At 49.7% G+C, this 14648-nt stretch overlaps 1 protein-coding gene across 6 annotated transcripts in view; it reads right to left on the bottom strand.

Annotated features, from left to right (window-relative positions):
• LOC132382283 (polyhomeotic-like protein 2) overlaps positions 1 to 14648 on the bottom strand; it is a 163713-nt gene that overhangs the window by 119268 nt on the left and 29797 nt on the right. The window lies entirely within an intron of this gene.

The following is a 14648-nucleotide window of genomic DNA, read 5'->3' as shown; positions in this document are numbered from 1 at the left end:
AGGGAGGTACCCAGCAGATGTAGTGTTTGAAGAGGGAGGTGCCCAGTAGATGGAGTGTTTGTGGAGGGATTTGCCCAGTAGATGGAGTGTTTGAGGAGGGAGGTGCCCAGTAGATGGAGTGTTTGTGGAGGGAGGTGCCCAGTAGATGGAGTATTTGAGGGGGGAGGTACCCAGTAGATGGAGTGTTTGAAGAGGGAGGTGCCCAGTAGATGGAGTGTTTGAGGAGGGAGGTGCCCAGTAGATGATTTGAGGGGGGAGGTGCCCAGTAGATGAAGTGTTTGAAGAGGGTGGTGCCCAGTAGATGGAGTGTTTGAGGAGGGAGGTGCCCAGTAGATGGAGTGTTTGAGGGGGGAGGTGCCCGGTAGATGGAGTGTTTGAGGAGGGTGGTTCCCAGTAGATGGTTTGAGGAGGGAAGTGCCCAGTAGATGGAGTGTTTGTGGAGGTAGGTACCCAGCAGATGTAGTTTTTTAAGAGGGAGTTGCCCAGTAGATGGAGTGTTTGAGGAGGGAGGTGCCCAGTAGATGGAGTGTTTGTGGAGGGATTTGCCCAGTAGATGGAGTGTTTGTGGAGGGAGGTGCCCAGTAGATGGAGTGTTTGAGGAGGGAGGTGCCCAGTAGATGGAGTGTTTGTGGAGGGAGGTGCCCAGTAGATGAAGTATTTGAGGGGGGAGGTACCCAGTAGATGGAGTGTTTGAAGAGGGAGGTGCCCAGTAGATGGAGTGTTTGAGGAGGGAGGTGCCCAGTAGATGGAGTGTTTGAGGAGGGAGGTGCCCAGTAGATGGAGTGTTTGAGGAGGGAGGTGCCCAGTAGATGGAGTGTTTGAGGAGGGAGGTGCCCAGTAGATGGAGTGTTTGTGGAGGGAGGTGCCCAGTAAATGGAGTGTTTGTGGAGGGAGGTGCCCAGTAGATGGAGTGTTTGAGGAGGGAGGTGCCCAGTAGATGGAGTGTTTGTGGAGGGAGGTGCCCAGTAGATGGAGTGTTTGTGGAGGGAGGTGCCCAGAAGATGGAGTGTTTGAGGGGGGAGGTACCCAGTAGATGGAGTGTTTGAGGGGGGAGGTACCCAGTAGATGGATTGTTTGAGGGGGGAGGTGCCCAGTAGATGGAGTGTTTGAGGAGGGAGGTGCCCAGTAGATGGAGTGTTTCAGGGGGGAGGTGCCCAGTAGATGGAGTGTTTGAGGGGGGAGGTGCCCAGTAGATGGAGTGTTTGAAGGGGGAGGTGCCCAGTAGATGGAGTGTTTGAGGAGGGAGGTGCCCAGTAGATGGAGTGTTTGTGGAGGGAGGTGCCCAGCAGATGTAGTGTTTGAAGAGGGAGGTGCCCAGTAGATGGAGTGTTTGAGGAGGGATTTGCCCAGTAGATGGAGTGTTTGAGGAGGGAGGTGCCCAGTAGATGGAGTGTTTGAGGGGGGAGGTACCCAGTAGATGGAGTGTTTGAGGAGGGAGGTGCCCAGTAGATGGAGTGTTTGTGGAGGGATTTGCCCAGTAGATGGAGTGTTTGTGGAGGGAGGTGCCCAGTAGATGGAGTGTTTGAGGGGGGAGGTGCCCAGTAGATGGAGTGTTTGAGGAGGGAGGTGCCCAGTAGATGGAGTGTTTGAGGAGGGAGGTGCCCAGTAGATGGATTGTTTGAAGAGGGAGGTGCCCAGTAGATGGAGTGTTTGAGGAGGGAGGTGCCCAGTAGATGGAGTGTTTGAGGAGGTAGGTACCCAGTAGATGGAGTGTTTGAGGAGGGAGGTGCCCAGTAAATGGAGTGTTTGTGGAGGGAGGTACCCAGTAGATGGAGTGTTCGTGGAGGGAGGTGCCCGGTATATGGAGTGTTCATGGAGGGAGGTGCCCAGTAGATGGAGTGTTCGTGGGGGGAGGTACCCTGTACATGGAGTATTTGTGGAGGGAGGTACCCAGCAGATGTAGTGTTTGAAGAGGGAGGTACCCAGTAGATGGAGTGTTTGTGGAGGGAGGTACCCAGTAGATGGAGTGTTTGAGGAGGGAGGTGCCCAGTAGATGGAGTGTTTCAGGGGGGAGGTGCCCAGTAGATGGATTGTTTGAGGAGGGAGGTGCCCAGTAGATGGAGTGTTTGAGGGGGGAGGTGCCCAGTAGATGGAGTGTTTGTGGAGGGAGGTGCCCAGTAGATGGAGTGTTTGAGGAGGGAGGTACCCAGTAGATGGATTGTTTGAGGAGGGAGGTGCCCAGTAGATGATTTGAGGGGGGAGGTGCCCAGTAGATGATTTGAGGGGGGAGGTGCCCAGTAGATGGAGTGTTTGAGGAGGGAGGTGCCCAGTAGATGATTTGAGGGGGGAGGTGCCCAGTAGATGAAGTGTTTGAAGAGGGAGGTACCCAGTAGATGGAGTGTTTGAGGAGGGAGGTGCCCAGTAGATGGAGTGTTTGAGGAGGGAGGTGCCCAGTAGATGGAGTGTTTGAGGGGGGAGGTGCCCGGTAGATGGAGTGTTTGAGGAGGGTGGTTCCCAGTAGATGGTTTGAGGAGGGAGGTGCCCAGTAGATGGAGTGTTTGAGGAGGGAGGTGCCCAGTAGATGGAGTATTTGTGGAGGGAGGTACCCAGCAGATGTAGTGTTTGAAGAGGGAGGTGCCCAGTAGATGGAGTGTTTGTGGAGGGATTTGCCCAGTAGATGGAGTGTTTGAGGAGGGAGGTGCCCAGTAGATGGAGTGTTTGTGGAGGGAGGTGCCCAGTAGATGGAGTATTTGAGGGGGGAGGTACCCAGTAGATGGAGTGTTTGAAGAGGGAGGTGCCCAGTAGATGGAGTGTTTGAGGAGGGAGGTGCCCAGTAGATGATTTGAGGGGGGAGGTGCCCAGTAGATGAAGTGTTTGAAGAGGGTGGTGCCCAGTAGATGGAGTGTTTGAGGAGGGAGGTGCCCAGTAGATGGAGTGTTTGAGGGGGGAGGTGCCCGGTAGATGGAGTGTTTGAGGAGGGTGGTTCCCAGTAGATGGTTTGAGGAGGGAAGTGCCCAGTAGATGGAGTGTTTGTGGAGGTAGGTACCCAGCAGATGTAGTTTTTTAAGAGGGAGTTGCCCAGTAGATGGAGTGTTTGAGGAGGGAGGTGCCCAGTAGATGGAGTGTTTGTGGAGGGATTTGCCCAGTAGATGGAGTGTTTGTGGAGGGAGGTGCCCAGTAGATGGAGTGTTTGAGGAGGGAGGTGCCCAGTAGATGGAGTGTTTGTGGAGGGAGGTGCCCAGTAGATGAAGTATTTGAGGGGGGAGGTACCCAGTAGATGGAGTGTTTGAAGAGGGAGGTGCCCAGTAGATGGAGTGTTTGAGGAGGGAGGTGCCCAGTAGATGGAGTGTTTGAGGAGGGAGGTGCCCAGTAGATGGAGTGTTTGAGGAGGGAGGTGCCCAGTAGATGGAGTGTTTGAGGAGGGAGGTGCCCAGTAGATGGAGTGTTTGTGGAGGGAGGTGCCCAGTAAATGGAGTGTTTGTGGAGGGAGGTGCCCAGTAGATGGAGTGTTTGAGGAGGGAGGTGCCCAGTAGATGGAGTGTTTGTGGAGGGAGGTGCCCAGTAGATGGAGTGTTTGTGGAGGGAGGTGCCCAGAAGATGGAGTGTTTGAGGGGGGAGGTACCCAGTAGATGGAGTGTTTGAGGGGGGAGGTACCCAGTAGATGGATTGTTTGAGGGGGGAGGTGCCCAGTAGATGGAGTGTTTGAGGAGGGAGGTGCCCAGTAGATGGAGTGTTTCAGGGGGGAGGTGCCCAGTAGATGGAGTGTTTGAGGGGGGAGGTGCCCAGTAGATGGAGTGTTTGAAGGGGGAGGTGCCCAGTAGATGGAGTGTTTGAGGAGGGAGGTGCCCAGTAGATGGAGTGTTTGTGGAGGGAGGTGCCCAGCAGATGTAGTGTTTGAAGAGGGAGGTGCCCAGTAGATGGAGTGTTTGAGGAGGGATTTGCCCAGTAGATGGAGTGTTTGAGGAGGGAGGTGCCCAGTAGATGGAGTGTTTGAGGGGGGAGGTACCCAGTAGATGGAGTGTTTGAGGAGGGAGGTGCCCAGTAGATGGAGTGTTTGTGGAGGGATTTGCCCAGTAGATGGAGTGTTTGTGGAGGGAGGTGCCCAGTAGATGGAGTGTTTGAGGGGGGAGGTGCCCAGTAGATGGAGTGTTTGAGGAGGGAGGTGCCCAGTAGATGGAGTGTTTGAGGAGGGAGGTGCCCAGTAGATGGATTGTTTGAAGAGGGAGGTGCCCAGTAGATGGAGTGTTTGAGGAGGGAGGTGCCCAGTAGATGGAGTGTTTGAGGAGGTAGGTACCCAGTAGATGGAGTGTTTGAGGAGGGAGGTGCCCAGTAAATGGAGTGTTTGTGGAGGGAGGTACCCAGTAGATGGAGTGTTCGTGGAGGGAGGTGCCCGGTATATGGAGTGTTCATGGAGGGAGGTGCCCAGTAGATGGAGTGTTCGTGGGGGGAGGTACCCTGTACATGGAGTATTTGTGGAGGGAGGTACCCAGCAGATGTAGTGTTTGAAGAGGGAGGTACCCAGTAGATGGAGTGTTTGTGGAGGGAGGTACCCAGTAGATGGAGTGTTTGAGGAGGGAGGTGCCCAGTAGATGGAGTGTTTCAGGGGGGAGGTGCCCAGTAGATGGATTGTTTGAGGAGGGAGGTGCCCAGTAGATGGAGTGTTTGAGGGGGGAGGTACCCAGTAGATGGAGTGTTTGTGGAGGGAGCTGCCCAGTAGATGGATTGTTTGGGGGGGATGTCCCCAGTAGATGGAGTGTTTGTGGAGGGAGGTGCCCAGTAGATGGAGTGTTTGAGGGGGGATGTACCCAGTAGATGGAGTGTTTGTGGAGGGAGGTGCCCGGTATATGGAGTGTTTGAGGAGGGAGGTGCCCAGTAGATAGAGTGTTTGAGGGGAGAGGTACCCAGTAGATGGAGTGTTTGTGGAGGGAGGTACCCAGCAGATGTAGTGTTTGAGGAGGGAGGTGCCCGGTAGATGGAGTGTTTGAGGAGGGAGGTACCCAGCAGATGGAGTGTTTGAGGAGGGATTTGCCCAGTAGATGGAGTGTTTGAGGAGGGAGGTGCCCAGTAGATGGAGTGTTTGAGGGGGGAGGTACCCAGTAGATGGAGTGTTTGAGGAGGGAGGTGCCCAGTAGATGGAGTGTTTGTGGAGGGATTTGCCCAGTAGATGGAGTGTTTGTGGAGGGAGGTGCCCAGTAGATGGAGTGTTTGAGGGGGGAGGTGCCCAGTAGATGGAGTGTTTGAGGAGGGAGGTGCCCAGTAGATGGATTGTTTGAAGAGGGAGGTGCCCAGTAGATGGAGTGTTTGAGGAGGGAGGTGCCCAGTAGATGGAGTGTTTGAGGAGGTAGGTACCCAGTAGATGGAGTGTTTGAGGAGGGAGGTGCCCAGTAAATGGAGTGTTTGTGGAGGGAGGTACCCAGTAGATGGAGTGTTCGTGGAGGGAGGTGCCCGGTATATGGAGTGTTCATGGAGGGAGGTGCCCAGTAGATGGAGTGTTCGTGGGGGGAGGTACCCTGTACATGGAGTATTTGTGGAGGGAGGTACCCAGCAGATGTAGTGTTTGAAGAGGGAGGTACCCAGTAGATGGAGTGTTTGTGGAGGGAGGTACCCAGTAGATGGAGTGTTTGAGGAGGGAGGTGCCCAGTAGATGGAGTGTTTCAGGGGGGAGGTGCCCAGTAGATGGATTGTTTGAGGAGGGAGGTGCCCAGTAGATGGAGTGTTTGAGGGGGGAGGTACCCAGTAGATGGAGTGTTTGTGGAGGGAGCTGCCCAGTAGATGTATTGTTTGGGGGGGAGGTCCCCAGTAGATGGAGTGTTTGTGGAGGGAGGTGCCCAGTAGATGGAGTGTTTGAGGGGGGATGTACCCAGTAGATGGAGTGTTTGTGGAGGGAGGTGCCCGGTATATGGAGTGTTTGAGGAGGGAGGTGCCCAGTAGATAGAGTGTTTGAGGGGAGAGGTACCCAGTAGATGGAGTGTTTGTGGAGGGAGGTACCCAGCAGATGTAGTGTTTGAGGAGGGAGGTGCCCAGTAGATGGAGTGTTTGAGGGGGGAGGTACCCAGTAGATGGATGTTTGAGGAGGGAGGTGCCCAGTAGATGGAGTGTTTGAGGAGGGAGGTGCCCAGTAGATGGAGTGTTTGAGGAGGGAGGTACCCAGTAGATGGAGTGTTTGAGGAGGGAGGTGCCCAGTAGATGGAGTGTTTGAGGAGGGAGGTGCAGTCCCTCCATTGGCTCCTTTTCCTGAAAACAGCAGACCCCATGGTGTCAGTTGTAGAAGTGTAATCAGTGAGGGGCTCCGTGATCTGCAACCCTGGGGTGCAGGAAAACAGTGAGGACAGGCTAGAAGGGCTGAATAGCCCACCCTGCATCTTGATCATCAATCAGCTAGAACATGTGAGCTGTTTCAACACAGAACAGAGCTGGCAGAAACAGTTTGTGGTTACACAGAGGGGCTGTGCTCTGAATTATAACACAACTCACTCACTGGAGGAATGCATCTTCTACAATGGCCTTTGCACCACATTAACATCATAACAAATAGGAGCAAATTAGGCCATTCAGCCCATCAAGTCTGATATACTATCCCTCTCAACCCCATTTTCCTGCCTTCTCCCCATAACCTTTTACACCCTCACCAATCAAGAACCTATCAACCTCTGCTTTAAATACACTCAGTGGCCACTTTATTAGGTACAAATGTACCCCTGCTCTTTAATGCAAACATCTAATCAGCCAATCATGTGGCAGCAACTCAATGCATAAAAGCATGCAGACATGGTCAAGAGGTTCAGTTGTTGTTCAGCCCAAACATCAAAATGGAGAAGAAATGTGACCTAAGTGACTTTGACTGTGGAATGATTGTTGGTGCCAGACCGGGTGGTTTGAGTATCTCAGAAACTACAGATCGCCTGGGATTTTCATGCACAGCAGCCTCAAGAGTTTACAGAAATGGGGCAAAAAATTTAAAACAATCTGTTAAGTGGCAGTTCTGAGGGCAAAAACCCTTTGTTAATGAGAGAGATCAGAGGAGAATGGCCAGACTGGTTCAAGCTGACAGTAACTGAAATAAATGCATGTTACAACAGCGATCTGCAGAAAAGCATCGCTGAACACTCAATACATCGAATCTTGAAGCGGATGGGCTAAGTCAGCAGGGGAACACGAACAGGAGGTACCTAATAAAATGGCCACTGAGTGTATACCCAATGGCTTGGCCTCTACATCTGCCTGTGGCAAAGGGTTAAAGATGTACGAGTTATTCAGTGCCAATCGGCTGCATGGTGAGTGCTGCGTAAATGCCAGCTGATGGAGCAGATGCAGGCGGCAGAGTTCACTGTGATCAGCCTCCTCCAAGCTCTCTCTCTCTGCCATCTGATGCCAGATTTCCTCAGAAACTTGCTCAATAGAAGCATGTTTAAAAACATTAATTTTTTGCTGCTCCCCCTTCCCTCTTCTTCAATTCCCCACTCTGTCTCCTCTTACTACTTCTCCTCACCTGCCTATCACCTCCTCCTTCCCTTTCTCCCATGGTCCACTCCTTATGAGGTTTTTCTTCTCCAGCGCTTGACCTTCCCTGCCCACCTGGCTTCATCTATCACCTTCCAGCTAGCCTCTTGCCCCTCCCCCCACTTTTTTATTCTGGCATCTTCCCCCTTCCTCTTAGGGTGGAGGAGCAACATCTCATTTTATGTTTGAACCCATCTCACCAACTTCTGGTAAATTTTTACCCCTGCCCTTTCCCTCTTCTTCAATTCCCCACTCTCTCCCCTCTTACTTCTGGTAAATTTTTACCCCTGCCCTTTCCCTCTTCTTCAATTCCCCACTCTCTCCCCTCTTACTTCTGGTAAATTTTTACCCCTGCCCTTTCCCTCTTCTTCAATTCCCCACTCTCTTCCCTTCTCCTCACCTGCTTATCAGCTCTCCCTGGTATCCCCCACCCCACTTCTCCCAGGCTCCACTCTCCTATCAGATTTCTTCATGTCCAGCCTTTTACCTTTTCCACCGATCACCTCCCAGCTTCTTACTTCACCCCTCCTTCCATACACTTGGTTTCACCTGTCACTTTCTAACTTGTCCTCCTTCCCATCCTTGCACCTTCTTGGTCTGGCATCTCCCCCCTTCCTTTCCAGTCCCAATGAAGGGTCTCAGCCTGAAACAGCGACTGTTTATAGATGTTGCCTGACATTGCTGTGCTCCTCCAGCATTTTGTGTTCACGTGTGTGGCTCTGTTTCTTCAAGGCGTAACTGAAGGAACAGAGGCATCATCACTTCTGAAAGCAGAGAGCCACAGAGTGCGGCAAGGCCAGGCTGGGGGGTCTGCTGCCAGCCTTTAGTGAAGTCAGGCGGTAGATGTTGAGCCTCCGTGTTTGTCAGCAGCAGGTGGAGTGAGGAGCCGCAGATGTCGCCTTCCCCAGAGCGGCAACCATCTGCCACAGCCAGGCAAGTCAGCAAGAACGTAGAGCCAGGCACTGTGACTACGCAGAGCCAGGCAAGTCAGCAAGAACGCACAGCCAGGCACTGTGACTACGCAGAGCCAGGCAAGTCAGCAAGAACACACAGCCAGGCACTGTGACTACGCAGAGCCAGACAAGTCAGCAAGAACGCAGAGCCAGGCAAGTCAGCAAGAACGCAGAGCCAGGCAAGTCAGCAAGAACGCAGAGCCAGGCAAGTCAGCAAGAACGCAGAGCCAGGCAAGCCAGCAAGAACGTACAGCCAGGCAAGTCAGCAAGAACGCAGAGCCAGGCAAGCCAGCAAGAACGTACAGCCAGGCAAGTCAGCAAGAACGCAGAGCCAGGCAAGCCAGCAAGAACGTACAGCCAGGCAAGCCAGCAAGAACGCAGAGCCAGGCAAGTCAGCAAGAACGCAGAGCCAGGCAAGTCAGCAAGAACGCAGAGCCAGGCAAGTCAGCAAGAACGTACAGCCAGGCAAGTCAGCAAGAACGCAGAGCCAGGCAAGTCAGCAAGAACGCAGAGCCAGGCAAGTCAGCAAGAACGCAGAGCCAGGCAAGTCAGCAAGAACGCACAGCCCGGCAAGTCAGCAAGAACGCAGAGCCAGGCAAGTCAGCAAGAACGCAGAGCCAGGCAAGTCAGCAAGAACGCAGAGCCAGACAAGTCAGCAAGAACGCAGAGCCAGGCAAGTCAGCAAGAACGCAGAGCCAGGCAAGTCAGCAAGAACGCAGAGCCAGGCAAGTCAGCAAGAACGCAGAGCCAGGCAAGTCAGCAAGAACGCAGAGCCAGGCAAGCCAGCAAGAAGGCAGAGCCAGGCAAGCCAGCAAGAAGGCAGAGCCAGGCAAGCCAGCAAGAACGCAGAGCCAGGCAAGCCAGCAAGAACGCAGAGCCAGGCAAGCCAGCAAGAACGCAGAGCCAGGCAAGTCAGCAAGAACACAGAGCCAGGCAAGTCAGCAAGAACGCAGAGCCAGGCAAGTCAGCAAGAACGCAGAGCCAGGCAAGTCAGCAAGAACGCAGAGCCAGGCAAGTCAACAAGAACGCAGAGCCAGGCAAGTCAGCAAGAACGCAGAGCCAGGCAAGTCAGCAAGAACGCAGAGCCAGGCAAGTCAGCAAGAACGCAGAGCCAGGCAAGCCAGCAAGAACGCAGAGCCAGGCAAGTCAGCAAGAACGCAGAGCCAGGCAAGTCAGCAAGAACGCAGAGCCAGGCAAGTCAGCAAGAACGCAGAGCCAGGCAAGTCAGCAAGAACGCAGAGCCAGGCAAGTCAGCAAGAACGCAGAGCCAGGCAAGTCAGCAAGAACGCAGAGCCAGACAAGTCAGCAAGAACACAGAGCCAGGCAAGCCAGCAAGAACGTACAGCCAGGCAAGCCAGCAAGAACACAGAGCCAGGCAAGTCAGCAAGAACACAGAGCCAGGCAAGCCAGCAAGAACGCACAGCCAGGCAAGTCAGCAAGAACGCACAGCCAGGCAAGTCAGCAAGAACGCACAGCCAGGCACTGTGACAATGCAGAGCCAGGCAAGCCAGCAAGAACGCAGAGCCAGGCACTGTGACAACGCAGAGCTAGGCAAGCCAGCAAGAACGCAGAGCCAGGCACTGTGACAATGCAGAGCCAGGCAAGCCAGCAAGAACGCAGAACAAGGCACTGTGACAACGCAGAGCCAGGCAAGTCAGCAAGAACGCAGAGCCAGGCACTGTGACAATGCAGAGCCAGGCAAGCCAGCAAGAACGCAGAACAAGGCACTGTGACAATGCAGAGCCAGGCAAGTCAGCAAGAACGCAGAGCCAGGCACTGTGACAACGCAGAGCCAGGCAAGTCAGCAAGAACGCACAGCCAGGCAAGTCAGCAAGAACGCAGAGCCAGGCACTGTGACAACGCACAGCCAGGCAAGTCAGCAAGAACGCACAGCCAGGCAAGCCAGCAAGAACGTACAGCCAGGCAAGTCAGCAAGAACGCAGAGCCAGGCAAGTCAGCAAGAACGCAGAGCCAGGCAAGTCAGCAAGAACACAGACAAAAGACTCCCAGTCACAGATCTTACAGAGAGAAATCCCGCGGTTATACCATTTGACTTCTTTTGCACATTGGTTGTTTATCACACTCTGTCTGTTTATTTGTAGTTTTCATAAAATTGTATAGCATTCTAAAGTTCAAAAGTAAATATATTATCAAAGTCACCAAACACAATCCTGAGATTCATTTTCTTGTGGGTGTATGCAGTAAAGGCAAAGAAACACAATAGACCACACAGAGACTACCAATCAATGTGCAAAAAGTAATCAACTGTGCAAATACAAAAAAAAACTAATAATGACAAAAAATAAATAAGTAATAAATATTGGGAACATGAGATAAAGTATCCTTGAAAATGACTAGCTGCCTATTGCATTTATTCAAATATCAGGCTCCAGAACCTGAGTGGATAACTTTACTCACTTCAACACCCCTTCAGAGACACTTTCAATGTCTCTACAACTCATGTTCTCACTATTATCTATTCACTTATTTCATACTTGTTTTCTTACATTTACACACTCTTTGCTTCTCTGTGGGTAGTTTTTCATTGATTTTACAAAAAGTAGAGTCCTGCAAAAAGTGGTTGATTTGGCCCAGTCCATCACAGGTAAAGCCCTCCCCACCAGTGAGAACAAAAGAAGCTGCAGAAGTTTGTAAATCTAGTTAGTGTGCGCCAACTAGTACCCAGGACATCTTTAGGGAGCAGCTTCTCAGAAAGACAGCGAACAATATTAAGGACCACCAGCACCCAACACTCACTGTTACCATCAGGTCGGAGGTACAGAAGCCTGAAGACACACACTCAGCGATTCAGGAACAGCTTCTGCCCCTCTGCCATCCAATTCCTAAAAGGACACTGAATCTTTGGACACTAACTCACTTTTTAAAAAAAATATACAGTATTTCTGTCTTTGCATTTGTAAAAAAATCTATTCAATATATGTAATTGATTTACTTGTTTATTTATTATAATTAAGTATTTTATTATTATTTCCTCTCTGTTAGATCATGTATAGTCAGCCCTACTTATCCGCGGATTCAACCAACCACAAATCGGGAAAACCTGGAAGTTCTCTCTGCAGCACTCATCGCTTGAGCATGTACAGACTACTTTTTCTTGTCATTATTCCCTAAACAATACAGTATAACAACTATTTAACATAACATTTACATTGTATTAGGTATTATAAGTAATGTAAAAATGACTTAAAAGTACAGGCAGTTCTCCAGTTATGAATGAGTTCCATTCCTGAGTCCTTCTTTAAGTTGGATTTGAAGACGTAACAGGTTCATCCGGTAGTATTTAGAATCAGTTAGTCAAACATTTTTCTTAGTATATGGTACATATTTTACCTTTCTATGTATATAAAACACTTAAGAAACAAACATGTTTCAATAATTAAACCACTGCTTTGCTTAGTAATAATTATAGCTTCCATCGGGGCAGGGCCTTTCACATGCTCCATTAAAATTGTTCCGATCGTTCACCGACTGTAGCCTAATGCTTTTCCAGTGACCGATGGCATTTCACCTCTTTCCGATCACTTTCCAATCACATCACAGCCTGTGATAATAAACCCGATTCTGATCTATACGAAGTATTGTTGCAGGAAAGCAGCATTTATCATCAAGGACCCTGACTATCCAGAACATGCTCTCTTCTCGCTGCCATCAGGAAGAAGGTACAGGAGCCTCAGGACTCACACCACAGGTTCAGGAGCAGTTACTGCCCCTCAATTATCAGGCTTTTGAAGCAGAGGGGGTAACCCCATCACAGAACTGCTCCACCACATACTGAGCCCATCAGAAAATATGGTATGGACTCACTTTGAAGGACTCATCATCTCACATTCTCAATATCTATTGCTTGCTTGCTTGCTTACCTATTTATTTATTATCTACTTTTGCATTTGCACAGTTTGTCATCTTTTGAACATTGGTTGTTTGTCCTCTTGGGTGCAGTTTTTCATGGACTCTATTGTGCTTCTTGGATTTACTCCGAATGTCCACAGGAAAATGAATCTCTGGGTCGTATACGGTAACATATATGTATTTTGTTGATAAAATTTGCTTTCAGATTCAGCCTTAACATCACTGACAGATGTCATGAAATTTGTTTTGTGACAGCAGCACAGTACAATACACAAGTTCAAGTCACTTTTATTGTCATTTCGACCATAACTGCTGGCACAGTACACAGTAAAAGCGAGACAATGTTTTTCAGGACCATGGTGCTACATGAAACAATACAAAAATAAAATAAATATTGAAAAAATATATAAGTAGTGCAAAAAGGGAGCAAAAATGGTGAGGAAGTGTTCATGGGATCAATGTTCATTCAGAAATTTGATTACAGTTGAGAAGAAACTGTTCCTCAAATGTTGAGTGTGTCTTCAGGCTCTCTCATTAACAAGGTATCTTTGCCACAGAAAAGCCACTCACTGGATTTTTTGTTTGGTTTTCGTAATATTCTCTGTAAACTCCAGAGACTGTTTTGTTCGAAAATCACAGGAGACCTCGACCATGTCTCGGTATCCTTATGCATTGAGTTGCTGCCATGTGATTGGCTGATTGGATACTTGCATTAACGAGCAGGTATACAATTACCATCACTACGTCAACACTCACGGGATGCTTGCATGTTTTATCCAGTAGATGGCTCTGTAGAGTAAATTCACAAATTTTGCCTCTGAACTCCCAACAGCTGACCTTGAACAGCACATTTACTGTAAAAACCTCTGAATAATTTTTGCATAAAGTATCTGATTGGCATTGACTCAAACCTCATCTCCCACTTAGAGTCATAGAGCACTACAGCACAGAAACAGGCCATTTGGCCCAGTCTGTCCATGCCGAGCTGTTAAGACTATAAGACCATAAATTATTGGAACAGAGCAAGACCATTTGGCCCCTCGAGTCAGCTCTGCCATTTCATCAGCCTGACCCATTTCCATCTCAGCCCCAATTTCCAGACTTTTTCCTGTAACCCTTCATGCCCAGACTAATCAAGAATCTATCAACCTCTGCCCTAAATATACCCAATGACTTGGTTTCCACAGGCGCCTGTGGCAACAAATTCCACAGAAACATCCCTCTCTGGCCAACGAAATTTCTCCTCATTTCTATTCTAAACGGACATCCCTCTATTCTGAGGCCGTGCCCTCTGGTCCTACACTCTCTCACCATACGAAATATCCTCTCACATCCACTCCATGGTGACTGCTCAACATTCAATCATTTTCAATGTGATCCCTCCCTCATTCTTCTCAACTCCAGCGAGTACAGGCCCAGAGCCATCAAGCACTCCTCTTATGATAAGCCTTTCAATCTTGGAATAATTTTTGTGAACTTCCAATGATCCCTTTCCAATGTCTCCTGGACAAGGAGCCCAAAACTGTTCACAACACTCCAAGTGAGGCCTCACCAGTGTTTTATAAAGCCTCAACATTACATCCTTGCGTTTATATTCTAGGCCCCTTGAAATGAATGCTAACATCGCATTTGCTTTCCTCACCACCAACTCAACCTGCAAATTAACCTTTAGGGAAAATGCACAAGGACTCCCAAGTGGGGGACGTCACGTGATGACATAGGATTGAGACGCTGGAACCCAGCTTTCCCAGAAAAAAATCAATAAATTAATGTCTAAATGAAGAAAAGTTAGTCAATACTTTCTAAAAGTTACTTATAAAATGCTCCGGATTGTTTCAAGTTATGCCTCACAAACAGAAGATGAAGAAAACTACTACCGTGAAGGCAACGCAAGTTGGAACAGAATCAAGGCCCACTTCTGCCAAAGAACCGCGGGCTCAGGTACATGATACCGCCGGCGATACAGAACAGGAAACTGCGGCAACATCGACCATTTCTAAAGGAAAAGATCAACGAGAACTGCGCAAACGTGAAGGAATGAGCATGCGCAAATGGGAGCAACCAGAACTACAAATCCCAGTTACGACTGAAACCGAAAGTGAAAGTGAATCTGAGAGAGAGTCAGATTCTCTGGAAAAATCAGATGAAGATGGAGGCAAGAGTCTTTCTGGAAATATGGAAAAGACTTTGATGCAAATAATGCGTAAATTAGAAAAATTAAACGCATTAAAATCAAAAGAAAAATGACAAATATGGAGATGATGTTTGATAAAATGACAAAAAGACAGGAAAAAATGGAAAAGAGAATTATAGATTTGGAAACTACAACGGAAAACATGGTTGAAAGAATGAATAAAATGGAAAATGATACTCATGCCTGGACAT

This window comes from Hypanus sabinus, chromosome 27, assembly GCF_030144855.1.
Source record: "Hypanus sabinus isolate sHypSab1 chromosome 27, sHypSab1.hap1, whole genome shotgun sequence".
Classification (NCBI taxonomy): Eukaryota; Metazoa; Chordata; class Chondrichthyes; order Myliobatiformes; family Dasyatidae; genus Hypanus; species Hypanus sabinus.
This window is presented reverse-complemented; position numbering and strand designations above follow the sequence as displayed.